Source organism: Astatotilapia calliptera, chromosome 20, assembly GCF_964374335.1.
Source record: "Astatotilapia calliptera chromosome 20, fAstCal68.1, whole genome shotgun sequence".
Lineage (NCBI taxonomy): Eukaryota > Metazoa > Chordata > Actinopteri > Cichliformes > Cichlidae > Astatotilapia > Astatotilapia calliptera.
This window is the reverse complement of record NC_137441.1, coordinates 2174465-2189003: the sequence shown is the minus strand read 5'-3', so window position 1 is coordinate 2189003 and position 14539 is coordinate 2174465. Positions and strand designations below refer to the sequence as shown.

Sequence of the window (14539 nt, the reverse complement as noted above, 5' to 3'; positions counted from 1 at the left end):
GTACTTCTGCAGCTGTTTGAATAAATGGTTTTCAAATTCTCTGCCTTGATCATGATGTAATTTACCAGGAAAACCAAATTTCAAGGAAAAGTCATTAAAAATTTTATCTGCTGCTGTTTTGCCAGATTTGTTGCGTGTAGAGTAGACTTGAGCAAACTTGGTGAAGTTGTCCTGTAACACTAAAATATACTCATACCCTCCCCTGCTCTTTTCGAGATGGACATAGTCTATTGAAACCATTTCAAAGGGTGCAGTAGCCGGCATGTGACACATGGAGGCGCTACGCTGAACTGTAGGTTTTTTCTGAATATTACATTTGCACACGTGTGATGAAAAACTCAATATCTTTGTACATATTCAGCCAATAAAACCTACTCCTTGCCAAATTCATCACACGGTCCACCTCCAAGTGACCCATTTCGCAGTGAAGGTGTTTGTACACCAGTTCTTTGTTCGATTCTGGAATCACAATCTGAGTATAAGTCACAGTCTTTCGTATCAGCAACCCATCATCTGAAATAAACAGCTTTTTCCACTCATGTAGTAGCTGTTTTACTTTAGGATATTTGGTCGCTGATGTTTTGTCAAAGCTTGCACCTGTGCTCTTTAAGTTGAGAACATAAGCTACGGCAGAGTCCTGCTTTTGAGCTTGTAATAGCTCCTGTGTTGTGATTCTCACATCTGGCTGAGTTTCTCTAAGTATTTTATTTACTTCTCGATTGCACGTTATAGCTGATATCCAATCCAGTTGTTGTTCTTCCTGTGTTTCAATGGCATTCAGTACTGCGCTTAACACTTCAGGCGAACACAGCTCAGTACATTCTGACATGTATGAGTTCATACTAGAAGGTGTTCTGGACAAAAAGTCTGCATCCACGTTACTTTTTCCAGGTCTGTATTTCAGTGTTATGTTAAAATCAGCCAGCTCGGAAACCCATCTGTGTCCTGTCGCATTCAGTTTACCTGTGCCTAAAACATAGGTTAAAGCAGGGGTGGGCAATCTCAGTCCACGAGGGCCGGTGTCCCTGCGGGTTTTAGATCTCACCTTGGGTCAACACACCTGAATCACATGATTAGTTCGTTACCAGGCCTCTGGAGAACTTCAGGACATGTTGAGCTAATTTAGCCATTTAAATCAGCTGTGTTGGTTCGAGGACACATCTAAAACCTGCAGGGACACCGGCCCTCGTGGACTGAGATTGCCCACCCCTGGGTTAAAGGGTTGTTGTCACTGTATACTGTCACTGAGGAAACATATAACAAATAGTCTCTAAAGCGCTCAGTCGCCGCCCATTTTAGTGCCAAAAACTCCAGTTTCCCTGAGTGCCACCTGTAGTTCTTCTCAGCCTGTGTTAACGTTCTTGATCCATATCCAATTACTCTTAATTTACTGTCCTGCCTCTGGTACAAAACTGCACCAGGGCCTTCTTCTGATGCATCGATGTGCAGAATGAAGGGTTCCTCAAACTTAGGATAAGCCATCACGGGTGGATTAGTCAAAACATCCACCAAATAGTCTAGTGCTTTTTGGGTGGCTGTCACTCCATATGATTTTTTTGGGTGGGTGCAGCATGCCCCGCCTTGGCTGACCGCGCTGGTGTTTGGTCAACTGAGAGTAAATCATATAGTCACATTGCATGTCTTGAAAAATCTTGTGCATAGCTTCGGTAGTATCCTAAAAGCTTTCTCAGCTCTTTAATGTTTGTCGGTGGGTTGTCCTTCAAAGCTCGTCCTGCTTGTACCTCTTTTTCATCCATTTTGTAACCGTCCTCATTTTTAAACAAGTCACATTTATCAGGTCTTAGTTTTACGCCCCAAGCCTGCTGACGTTTGAGAACTGATCTCAAATCTTCAATATGCTGCTCAAATGTTTGACTGTACACTAAAACATCATCTAAATATGGAGTGCATATTTTGTCCCTCAAGCCTTCTAAACTTTCCTCCATACTACATTGGAAAGCTGAAGGCGCATTGGTGAGTCCAAATGGAATTCTATTCCATTCATACAGCCCCCAGGGTGTTGTGAAGGTGGTATATATTTTCAAGTCTTCGCTGATTTCACCTTGATAGTACGCTTTGCCTTGGTCAAGCACACTAAACCACGTATTACCGCCAAGTCCATCAAGGATTTCCTGTATTCGTGGAATAGGGTGTCTGTCTGGAATGGTCTTTTTATTGAGGCCCCTATAATCGACACACAGTCTCAGGCCTCCATCCCGCCTCCTCACACACACTATTGGAGAGGCATATGGTGAGGTTGATTTGCGGATGTTACAGGAAAAATTATTCTGTGTTTCTTTACCTTCTTTTAAATGTACAAAGATGCCCTTTGTCTATGGTTAGATTAGTTTAGAATTATCCTTTTAGACTTTCTCAGCAAAGACACTGTTTTGGGACATATTGTTTTAGATTGTTTTATCTCTCACAGCTTTCTCACAGCTCTCTGCTGACGAGACTAGCGCCACATATGGAGTTGTTTATTTTATCTGTTTTGTATTTTCTTATCCTGTTCTCACTGTCTTTCCTATAAAAAAGTGCCAAGCCTCTGTTCACGTTGTGAGTTGTTCGCAGCTCATCCGTGTATACGTTTGATAAAGAAAGTAACTTTGTCTCATTGTGTCTTTATTTCTCCTGGGTCTTTAACAGAGTTTCCCCCAACAGCGGATAAAGTCCTTTTTTAACAAGTCCTGAATGTGACTTTTTACTTCATCATAGAGAGCATGTGGGACCGCATTATAGGATTTGGCTACAGGAATCTGATCAGTGAGTTTAATATCCATCAGCAGCCTAGTAGGCGTGAGAAGCCATTTTTGTTGATTAAGTTTTCTCCTGTTTTTCATGTAGAAAGTTAGGTAAGAGAATTGTCTTTTGTTTGGTTTTCATTTTGTGTAGGAAAGCGTAGGGACCATTAGGGAGTTTTGTTTGTTACACTGAACAAAAATATAAACGCAACACTTTTGTTTTTGCTCCCATTCCCCATGGGATGGACGTAGAGACCTAAAATTCATTCCAGATACACAATATAACCATCCCTCCCAAACAGTGGTCACAAATCAGTCCAAATGTGTGGTAGTGGGCACATCTGCTATATTGAGATAATCCATCCCACCTCACAGGTGTGCCACATCAGGATGCTGATCTGACATCATGAGTAGTGCACAGGTGTACCTCAGACTGCCCACAACAAAAGGCCACCCTGGAATGTGCAGTTTTTTGCGCTATTGGGGGTCTGGGGACCCAGAACCGGTCAGTATCTGGTGTGACCACCATTTGCCTCATGCAGTGCAACACATCGTCGCATGGAGTCTATCAGATTGTCAATTGTGGCCTGAGGAATGTTGGTCCACTCCACTTCAATGGCTGTGCGAGGTTGTTGGATATTCGTGGGAACTGGTACACGCTGTCATATACGCCGGTCAAGCACATCCCGAACATGCTCAATGGGTGACATGTCCGGTGAGTATGCTGGCCATGCAAGAACTGGGACATTCTCAGCTGCCATCTGCCCTGAACAATGTGAACCATGATTCATCCGTGAAGCGCACACCTCTCCAACGTGCCAGACGCCATCGAATGTGAGACGTCAGCCAGGAAGTTCCTGTGGATTAGCTGTCTGTCTTTTCTCCTCGATGAATGACGATCGGCAGGATCCGAGGCTGATATTACACGCTAAGTAAGTAAGTTTAAAGAGCCCGACTGTATAACCGTGTGGTTGTGCAGTCTCCGCCACTTTGTGGGGCGTTGAGAAGTTCGCTACTTTGTGGAGAAAGAGGTTCCTCGCTACTTTGTGCAGCGAGAGGTTCCTCGCTACTTTGTGCAGCGAGAGGTGAGTTCTCCGCCACTTTGTGGGACGTTGAGAAGTTCCGCGGGGTCCAGACTGTGCTGGACGATAGGCCTATTTTGTGTTGTTGTCGTTGTTGCCGTCGTCGTTGTTGTTGTTGTTGTGTGAGTGTGTGCGGAGCAGAACACGTGGTCTGTGACGTCAGCAGCTGTTGTTGTGAAGAGCGTGTGGAGAAGGCCAGCCCACATCAGCAGCACTTAAGATATGCTCTGGTGAATGGCTTTCCCCCACCCCTTGCTGACACAAAATGTTTATTCTTTAGCTTGCCCTGTTCGACAACAGCCTGTGTGCCAGACCATAGATTTAATTGAGGTGGATAATTGCTAAAAGTAATCTGCATTAAGCTTGTGGTTGCTCAAATTCAGTACAATGACATATGAGGTGAAGTGATATAGGCAAATATTTAAACTAATGATGTGCATAGAGGCACTTGACCTGTGTGAAAGACTGTCGTCTTATTATGAGCCATTGTTGAGATATAGAGCACATCTGTGAAAACAACTAATATGCTGAACCCTGTATGAAACATCTAAAAGTACATGATGGAGAAGCTGAATTGAATATGAAAGTGCAAGTCTTTGCCACTGTGGGCAAAGCACACAACCACTGTGTGAGGTTGCGTTGCGGTCTCTTCTGAGCTGATGAGCAAGCTACACATTATCAGATCGAGAGCTGTCTGAGGACTACTCAAAGAGAGGGAAACAGAGCTATGATAACTGTGATAACTGGAGTGTGCAGCGTTTCCGTGAGCAGTTTTCCTGCATCTTGACTCATGTGTGTGGAGTGTTCATAGCATCAGCATCATGTTTTTGTTTATTTGTTTTGTTGAGTTAAAAATAATTAAATAAACTTGTGATCCTGCCTATGGATCACCATGGCACATATCATCAGCCATATGATTTATTTATGCAACTGACAAAGTGAGTGTGAATGTGTCTGACGTCACAGTGTTTTTGTGCGCTGTGTAAAAGTAATTGCCTCTGATTGTGAGAGCGCTGATTCTGCGGGTCACCAGCTATTGTAAAGAAAGAAAAAAAGAGTGAAGAAGAAAGAATTTGTATTGTAGATGAAAAAAAAACATAGGAAAAAGGTTTTGTGTTGATTAGCCAAAAACAACTACAATTTCATTTTCTGCTTTTAAGAAAGGATTGTTCACAAAAACACACACACAGAGAGAGAGAGAGATGTGTGTTGATTAAGCAGTGATGATAATAATGAAAATGTCTTAGTTTGTTAGTTTGTCACTTTCAGGTGAAAAGCAGACCTGAATCAATTTTCCACATGCAGCAGTCGGAAGAAAGTTATAGTTTAACATCATTGGAAACATGCAGGCCAAGTTTCTGGCTGACTTATTTACAGCGCCATGTGTTTCTCAACCTCACAAGCAAGCTCTCACTCCTCCCTGAAGACAAGGAATGCAGCTCCAAAGAGCAATAGCATGGCAGATAAAGAGACAGCAGCAAAGTCCTGAGCAAAGAGTCCCAGCAAGCAGCAGCAGTGTGGACAAACAGCATCGGAGAAGAAGAGCAAACCCATCATCCTGCCTGATCGGATGAATGGCACTGTGTTTACAAGAAGCTGCAAATTCACTGTGCATGTGAAAAGAACGTTTGAGGAGAACTGAGGAGACTGTTGGAGTTTGACATTTGCCACCTTGCAGTAAAATGGCAAGAAGAGACAGTGAAACACAGGACAAAGTTGAAGGAGAACTGCCGGCTGTTGGACTGTCAAAGTGGGAGAGGACAACAGAGTGAGAGTAAGTGGAAACACAGAGGAATGCTGTTATTTAATGTGGGAAATCAAAATTTGGGTTAGCAAACCTGGGGAAAAGAAAACTGACTGCTTAAGTTGGAAAATTGTGAAGGAGTCTGAAACACTGCAAAAAAAGAAACATATACAAAATCACACACACAAGCAGAACATGCATTAACCCTACTAACACTTACAAACACAAGAGAGCTCATGAAGATTACACAACATCTTAAGCATGTGAGTCTGTTTATCATCTTGTCCAAGTCACCTCGTGTGATGCAAAGACCAGTGGACTCATAGCACATTAGTTAAGAAATGGTCAAATAATAGCAGAGAAGTGTGTAGGAAAGGCAGCTTTAAGAACATGCCCTGCTGGAGATGCAGCTCCACAGACATTGATTAAATCTGCCTAATAACACAAACACACATGCAATGAAAATTAGCTTGTTATCTCTCGTCAGTGTTAAAATAGTGTGAATTTAACAGACACTTGTTATCAAATACTGAATTTATCCAATGCTGACAATTAACTCTCTAGGTTGCAGGACAACAGTTTAACTTTTGTGGAAAAAAAAAAAAGATTCTGGTTTGACCAACCAGTGATCAGACAATAAATTTAGTCGTTGATATAGTAAATTGGGAAATGCTTGCTGCTTGATTGATGCAGCACAAGTAATTTACTGTATGAGGGAAATTCTATTTTTGTGATAACATTTTGAACGTGCATTTCTGTTGTCCTGTCAACTTAGTGGGTTAATAGCTGATATGCAAATTAGTTGATCGTTCTTAGATTAAGGAAAGGTGACTGAATTTTAGCACGAGTGAATGAGATGTGTTGGAGTTTGTTGTGTGTTGAGTGGAGACTCTAAAACACTGAGTTTCCTATTTTGATGTGCGAGTGAATCCTGTACCTAGATACACAATTCTGGATACGTCAGAACAAACTTCCTTTGTGAAGTTCATGACACCATGTCACATGTTTTAGGATGAAGGGAAAAAGGAAAACGGAATAAAATCTGTGGCCTAAATGAGTGAAGAGCACAGACCTGGGGATTAAACTCATAGCTAATAGGACATTAGGGTTATGTTGTGTGTTGTGCAGCTGATGGTTGGTTTGGAGTGAATCTAGCTGAAAATTTTTCCTTTTGTTGTGAAGTTGAGCCTGCCAATTAGTATGATGGTATGATAAACCATGCTAATGGTATGATTTACCCTCCTGAGATGAGGAGCTTGTGTCATGACTTAACAAGGCTTTTTTATTTTGATACTTTTACAGTGCACTGAAAGTTTTGTTCGATAATCTCTGTCGTTTGAGCAGATCTGCACGATTAGAACAGAAAGTGCTGTACGACACGTCGTCGAGGAAATTATTACGAGTTTCTCCACATTAAAATGGGCTCTGGAGAAAGCCACTTATTTGGGACAATTAGAAAGTAAGTTCCTGTCCAAAAAGGATTCAGCGATGTATTCCGAGCTAAAGTTCTTTTTCTTTTTGAAATGACGTCATTTTGCTGAGAGTGGAAACTAAATGCGACGATAGGTTCCACTATCAGCAAAGAAAGAAAGAATGAATGTATGAATGAATGAGTGAAAGAAAAAAAAACTGACTGACTGACTGGTAAAAGCTGACAAAAGCTGACAAGACTTTACTATTGTAACACGACTGTGCGAAGTTGACCCCCGCCTGACAAAGGTGCAGATGAATCTATGTGTATTTCCTTTTACAGGAGCAGAAAGATGACAGCAACATTCGAGGTTGCGTGATGATTTAACCTTTTAAGTGCCACTTTCTGTGTCTGTGCATCTACCAGGGGTGTTATTCACTACCTTGTGTTGCTCACAGAGGAAACTGTGAGAAAGTGTGTATACACCTGCGCAGCGCTAACATTTGCATTTTCTTTTCTACAGCATTACAGTTCTTCATGTGGTTTGATCACGTGATTTATACCAGGACAACTGGTTGATGTTTTTTCCTACTACAGGATTTCTGGGTTTATATGTGAAGAAACTGTGTTTCCAGGTCATGAGTGGTGGTGCTGTTACACTGTGTTGTTGGGATAATGTGAAGGTTACTTTGATGATGTGAATAACATGTGAGAAATTTCCTGTGTTGAAAACTAGTGTCACTTCTTTCCACGCAATGGATGGCTAACTTTATGGTCTTTTTATGGCACCTCTGGAACCTGTCGACCTGCGTCTGACCACAGTCAATGTGTATTGCTAATGTTTGTTTTTCTAAGAATGCATGTAGAGGATTCAGCAGAAGCGGACAAGTGACATGAGGAAAAACAAATAAGAGATGCAGTGTTTATGGGATAGTTTAATATGGGCTCATTTGCTGGCCACTTTTGAGCCCATAGTAATATATGAGTGGAGTGACTTTGCTTAAGGGCAGTCACCGATTACATTAATGTTAACTGAGCACATGGGATGATCCATGTCTGAGGCAAATTAGGGTAATAGTTGTAGTTTACTGATTTGGGAAAACCTGCACATGACACTTGTCTTGCTGATGTTGAATGCTTTATTACTTTTATGATACAATTATTTACAAGTGTGAAGTTTGATTTCACTTCCAGATTTTGCTTTCCAGGCCACGATGGTGTGTATGCAGGCTCCTGGGAGAGCCAGGTGTTAAGCAAACTTAATATGCAAAACACGCTAACATCTTTTATTGCAGGGTTACGGAGCTACTCCAGCGGAGATGCCCTGATGTTGCCTGGGACATGATCTAGCTAACCTTTTTCTTTAGGACAGGGATCCAGGTTTGATGGGTTGACTCGTGGGAGTGTCCATGAGTCAAGAGGAGGGGTCCAGGATTAACATGAAATAATGTTTTCTATGATTAACTGTTTATTTACAGGTATTAAACCTATGCAAGTCGTACATCCGTGTTCAGATGAGGCTTTGATGGCCTATAAGTGAAGTTCACTGAACTAAAAAATGTGGTTTGATGATTGTTGACATGCTCTCCAAATGGAAGTTTTTCCTCCTAGCAAGGAAATACAGGTGCAGCAGTCAGAGTATTGCTGAAAGGGATCTCCTGAGAAATCTTAAGAGGCCCAGTGAGAAGCAAGAACCATTCCAGGCATAGCTGACAGCCCAGGCAGTGGTTGAGGTCAAAGGTCGAGCTGGTTGGGGCCCATCATGAGACCAGACTTTGGAGCCACAGCAAGGACCATGAAACTGCGTTGGAATGAGAGCTGTGCCAAAGGGGATTTCCAGAGACCAACAGAGGAGATTGTGGACAACAGACGGACACCTGAAGGATGAGGGGAGCGTGCCAAGCTCCATCGACAGCGCAGAGGGAGTTCGAGGATGGCATCATGATTCTGTGAAAAGCACAGGAACCAGAAGCTATGGTGGTGATGACAGCAGTTTCCTATGAACATCACCTAATGCTGTGCCACTATACTGTGCATACGATGACACTCTGAAGGCTGCTGGGATCACAACAGCAGTAAGATAACTGAATCCAGCACCCTTTTCACAGAGAGGTTTTTCTGCAGAGCATGGACAATGGAGGATTCATAAATATCCCCCTCGCAGGACGAAGGCCTGAAGTGAGGTGATGGGGGTTGGTAGAGGCCATAAAACTAGAGTGCTGAGAGGTCTGCAGCTTTGGAGATAGCTGAGACCCATGTTGACAAACAACAAAACCAACTGGTATGTTTGAATGTTTATTCTACATACATTTGAACTCTGGTCCTATGGACAGTGATGGAAACAACTGGAAGAGACATTCATGACGCCCTGCAGAACTCAAACCACTCTGCACAGATGATGAGTGATCACCGCAGAGCTGGGATGTTTTTGAAAATGTTAATTTCTCTTTTGACCATTAACAATTCATTTGTTTGCTCGTAGGATGCAGTTTGCCATTGGATGAGATCAATGAGGAATGGGATAACTGCAAACACATTTGTTAAACTGTGTACTTTTTCAGTAATCTAGGGTGATTTGACATATGCTGAGTATAAAAAGGTTTGTATTGAAACTGTCAGACATGAGGTATTCATAACTGGGAACTTTTCTAGCATAATTGTCAAAAGGGGGAATGTTAGGTTTTGTATTGTTGATTGTCATTTATGCTTAGAAATATTTACTCATATATGCTTAGAAGTATATAATCATTTGTATATTGAAAGAATGTCTCATCCTAGGAGGTCTGTAACAACTCTGTGTAGCATGAAGAGGGGAGTGCGTTCACTCCTCTACAGAGTGTTCTGGCATAGATCACACACCTCCTAGGAGAGGTCGTATCTTCTCTTATTGATATGTGGTATAGCAAACACACGTACATCTCTTTAAGTATAAGAGCCCTTTGTTCAGATGGACCTGCTAGACTCCTGGCACCAGCTTTGGAGAGTCTTCACAGGGTCACATCTTGACCTCACACACACACACACAAACACACACACACACACACACACACACACACACACAGGCAAGGTACTCTTTGTGTGTATGTAGACGTCATATGTTAATGAACCTATGCATATTCATGTAACCTCAATAAAAGAGCAGTGTTACGGGAGAATGGACGAGAGCAACTGGGGTCAAGCGAAGGAACGGCTGAAGAACTTTGCCTACTTCGTGTCTTGCTTTGTTGTGTAATTGTATTGTCTTAAACGTTCCAGCGAATAAGTTCAGGCTACAAACCTATCAACCACCACCTGTCTTTTTTTGCTCTGCCCTTTTCTTGGTTGCTGTTATAAACAAACAGATTATTTCAGGGTCTCTTTTCAAGAGACTAAAAGCAATATAAGTGATAAATATTACCATTCTGTAGAATATTCTTATATTTCACTTTTACTTGTTCCCATGTTCTAGTGGGTCCTGTCGTGGCTCTAATGTGAAAGAGGATATAATGTAATATAATATAATATAATATAGTGTAATATAATAAATTTACCCTACCGCCTACTGGTGTTGGCCAGAGGGGCCGATGGTGCGATATGGCAGCCTCGCCTCTGTCAGTCTGCCCCAGGGCAGCTGTGGCTACAACCGTAGCTGCCTCCACCAGTGTGTGAATGTGGGAGTGAATGAATAGTGGTATTGTAAAGCGCTTTGGGTGCCTTTAAAAGCGCTATATAAATCCAATCCATTATTATTATTATTATTAAATTACTTACGAGTTTAATTTGTCAGCAACTTCCTGCCAGCCCTCTCTCCTTGCTTCTGCAGCCTTTGCAGTGTTCCCTTGCGTTTTAATTAAACTCTGAAACTCCTGAAATCCCTCAATCAAGAGTTCTTCCTCTGCTGCAGAAAAATACTGAGCGCGCTCCTTCGACATTTTCGCCGACCAATCAAAGGGTTGCCGATCAATGTTTCTACTTTCGATGCATAGCCCCTGTTAAGCCACCCAGTGATCTCACATTACTTCATCCAGCTGTACTAATCGTCAACAACAGGTGTGTTTGAAGAACTGGAATAGCGAGCTCAAAGTTAGCGCGATGATTTGATCTTGGATGTGTCATTTGATCTTGGATGTAGTAAGCGAGGTACGAAGAACGGACCCCTGAACTGGGATAACTAACAAAACAAACAAGAAAACATGAAACACAGGGCATGAAAAGCAGATGAACCAACAACAAGCACTGAGAGAAGTGTCCTGATTCGTATTTGAGGAAAGAGACATACGACTGAAGGTCCATTGTGCGTCAAAACAATGATTTTATTAAAACACATATATGTGGGAAGATGAGCTCTGCAAAACATCAGCCTAGATCTCCTCCGAACAATAAATGGGGTGTCATATATATAACATAGTTGATGACGAGTAATATGCGTCAACGCAGATAAAAAACACATGCATGTTCCAGTAATTCTGCCAAGGACATATTCTAAAAAAAGAACAGTTCCTTCCTCTGTTCCTCCGCCACCCGCCAGATGCTTCCTGTTATATCACTTACTGCACTTCACTTATTTGTGAATGTGTATTCAGGCAGACTGTGTGTCTGTGTTTTAACCTTAGTGCATGACCTCCCTCTGCGTCATCTGTTACCAGGCAAACTTCAATACCACAGGGCACACAGGCCTTTATTCCATCTCTGGACAGCATGTATAATATGTGGTAAATTGTACTGTAAGCATGCGTGCAATCCTTTCAATAGCTGTACTTTGAGGAGCAAACCATTAATTAACTTGACCGACCTTCAACTCTTTAATTAGCACAAAAATGCAATATGTGCATAACATGATTACGGTTGGACCTGCAATGAAAGATTGTTATGTAATTATGCTCACACCTAAAATACAGACTTTAATGTAACATCAACAGTTTCAATAAATGCTCTAATGAAATAATAATGATAAATCATAAGTGATGCAACAGTAATAATAATGGTTATGAATACACAGCAAATTCAAAAGTGTTAAATGTTTTGGTGTTAATAGTCTTCTTGCAAAAGTAGAGTTAATTTTAGCCCAAGTAGAGTCACATTCTTTTAATGTAACTCTGAGGTGTAAAATGATAGTAGTTAAAATCGAGTGTTAAAAATGAGTGTTTCTATGTCAAATCTGGAGGTGTTACAATGGAAACATTAACTCTTGACCTCTTAACTCTGAACTCCTACAGGGGCTATGACACCAATAGAGTAAATTCACAGACTCCGCCCCCAGCACGGCTCCAATCGAAGCTGAAGTGAAGCCGTTTCGGAACATTTTGCTCTACATATTTGAGTTGTTTGCCATGCTTGGTAAGTCATTCTTTCAAAGATTGTTTCAATTATTTCTATTAGCGTTTACTTCTGTGGCTCTTTGGACTTGAGACAAAGCTGTGTGAAAGGCATTAGCCATGTTGCTCGCTGATAGCATAACATTCTGTTTTAGCTAGCTGAAAGGTATTGTTTGCGGGCAAATACCACAGCTTTGAAAAAAAGCTTGCATGTGAATTTTCAGTCAAACTTTTGGTCAAATACACCTAAAACAATGTGTAGAATGTGAAATGTTGGTATAATGGTGCTGCATGAAGCCTGAAAACGATCACCCATAAAAACAAACAAACGAGCAAACAGCAGTAGCAGACGTCCTGACTGGATTCTACGTTAGCATTTAGATCCCTCCAGTTTTATGCACACGGTTTAGGTAAAAATGAAAAAGGTTGAGGTTTTACATTTAGTTCAGTATTACCTGTTGCCTGTGTCCTTGTCTTTTGGGAAAATACTTTACACAAGTAATGACTCAAAGAGGATTCCTTTTTTTTTTTACTGTGCTGCAATTGTTTACTGGATTATTTGTGCCATTAATTAGTGTCAACTAATTTGTATTCAATCTCCGCACAGGATATGCTTGTGAAGATGGAATATGGGGGAGAGCAGAAGTGCGTTGAAGTTCCACAAAGGGATGAATGAAGGACATGCATATTGTATTGAAGAAATAAGTGTTGAGAATGCTGTTATTTGCATTTACCAGCTCACCTATGTCAGACCTTTTGATAAACAAAATTCTAATGAAAGTGAGAACATGTATACTGTTACATCTTTCAGAAAATGTTTTGAAATTGTGGTGCACAGTTCAGAATAAATGTTTTTCAAAAACCATTGCATCTTTTTAGTAAATGTTTATTTCCAAAAGAAATTTCTAGAAGTTCAGAACAGTAAAATTCCCGCTTTTTAGAATGAATTAGAAGATAACTCTTACGTAGTTAAACTAAAATACTCTTTGAGAGTTAATATATAAACTCTTAACACTAAGTGTTAAATTATCAACTCCAGACAGATTTGGTGTTTAACACTAAATCAGTGTTAATGTACCAACTCTCCAAAAAGAGTTAAATTAACACTCTCTGGTGTGGACCCATATAGACACTTTAATAGTGTTGAAATCAAATCCGACAGTGTTAATTTGGACATGCTGGATTTGCTGTGTAGTAACAGTAAAATAATATTCTCATCCCGACAGAAGACACACTTATATACACAAAGGGAAACAAAACACAGGAGGGAGACACAGCTGAACCTACAGACATGGACCTTCCAGTTGTGGGATAAAACAAATTATTTCACTGTTACTTGTTATCTGTATTATCATTGCATTAATTAACCTTGCATTAAGTCATTATTATTGCATTAGAACCACATAACAAGCATTGCGTTAAAGCATTTATTGGAGCTGTTGATATTACATTAAAGTCTGTATTTCAGGTGTTAGCATAATCACATAATAATCTTTCATTGCAGGAGCAACTGTAATCATTTTATACACATTGCATTTTGGTGTTTTTAACCCTTTAAAACCAATCAGAGCGGGCACGCTCCGTTTTGCATAACTATTTTTAAATCCCAGTAGCACTGCAACCACGTAAGCTAGCACAATAATTTTTTTTGCATATGAAACCGGAGGAGCTGTAATTACATCTCATGCCATCAGCTTGTCCTCGGTCACAGTTTCCTTCCACATATAGCTTTGCAAAAACTGCATAAAAAGCACTTGCAGCAACAAAAACATAATATTCCAGAAACACGCTTTGCCGATCAGCTGTTTGTAACACTTCCTATGTTGGAATAGACATCAGCATGAACTATCGCATGTCCGCCATTACCTGCCCGAAAACCGGAAGTGATGTCATTTTTGCAGAAATGTAGTTTTTTACCATCAGGGCCTCATGAGCCTATACTGGTGTTTTTAAAAATTATCTTGGACTTTATGACTTTCTGTGTCGTTTCTGGGATGCTTAGGACTCATAATGCACAGCTGGAAATAGTTTATTTTGATGCATATGCGGCTTTTTTGCAAATTTGCACTATAATATTTATTTTCGTTTTTCCTGCAGTGTATAAAAATTGGTGTATTTCAAAAATAAAACTATGAAGTGGTGGGAAACTATTTTGTGCAACTTTTTTGTATTTACAGTTTTGAGGGATAAGCCTCTTAAATTTCTCTAACTAGAAATATATGTTAAAAAAAACTATTTTAAATTCTTTTGTAGTTTATTGCACTTTT

At 40.7% G+C, this 14539-nt stretch overlaps 1 long non-coding RNA gene across 1 annotated transcript; it reads left to right on the top strand.

The window, feature by feature from the left end:
• The first annotated feature begins 12037 nt into the window (after positions 1 to 12037).
• LOC145423279 (uncharacterized) lies at positions 12038 to 13137 on the top strand. Its single transcript, XR_013904361.1, has 2 exons — positions 12038 to 12294; positions 12880 to 13137. It is a non-coding gene; the product is annotated as an uncharacterized LOC145423279 (long non-coding RNA).
• Positions 13138 to 14539: the final 1402 nt, after the last annotated feature.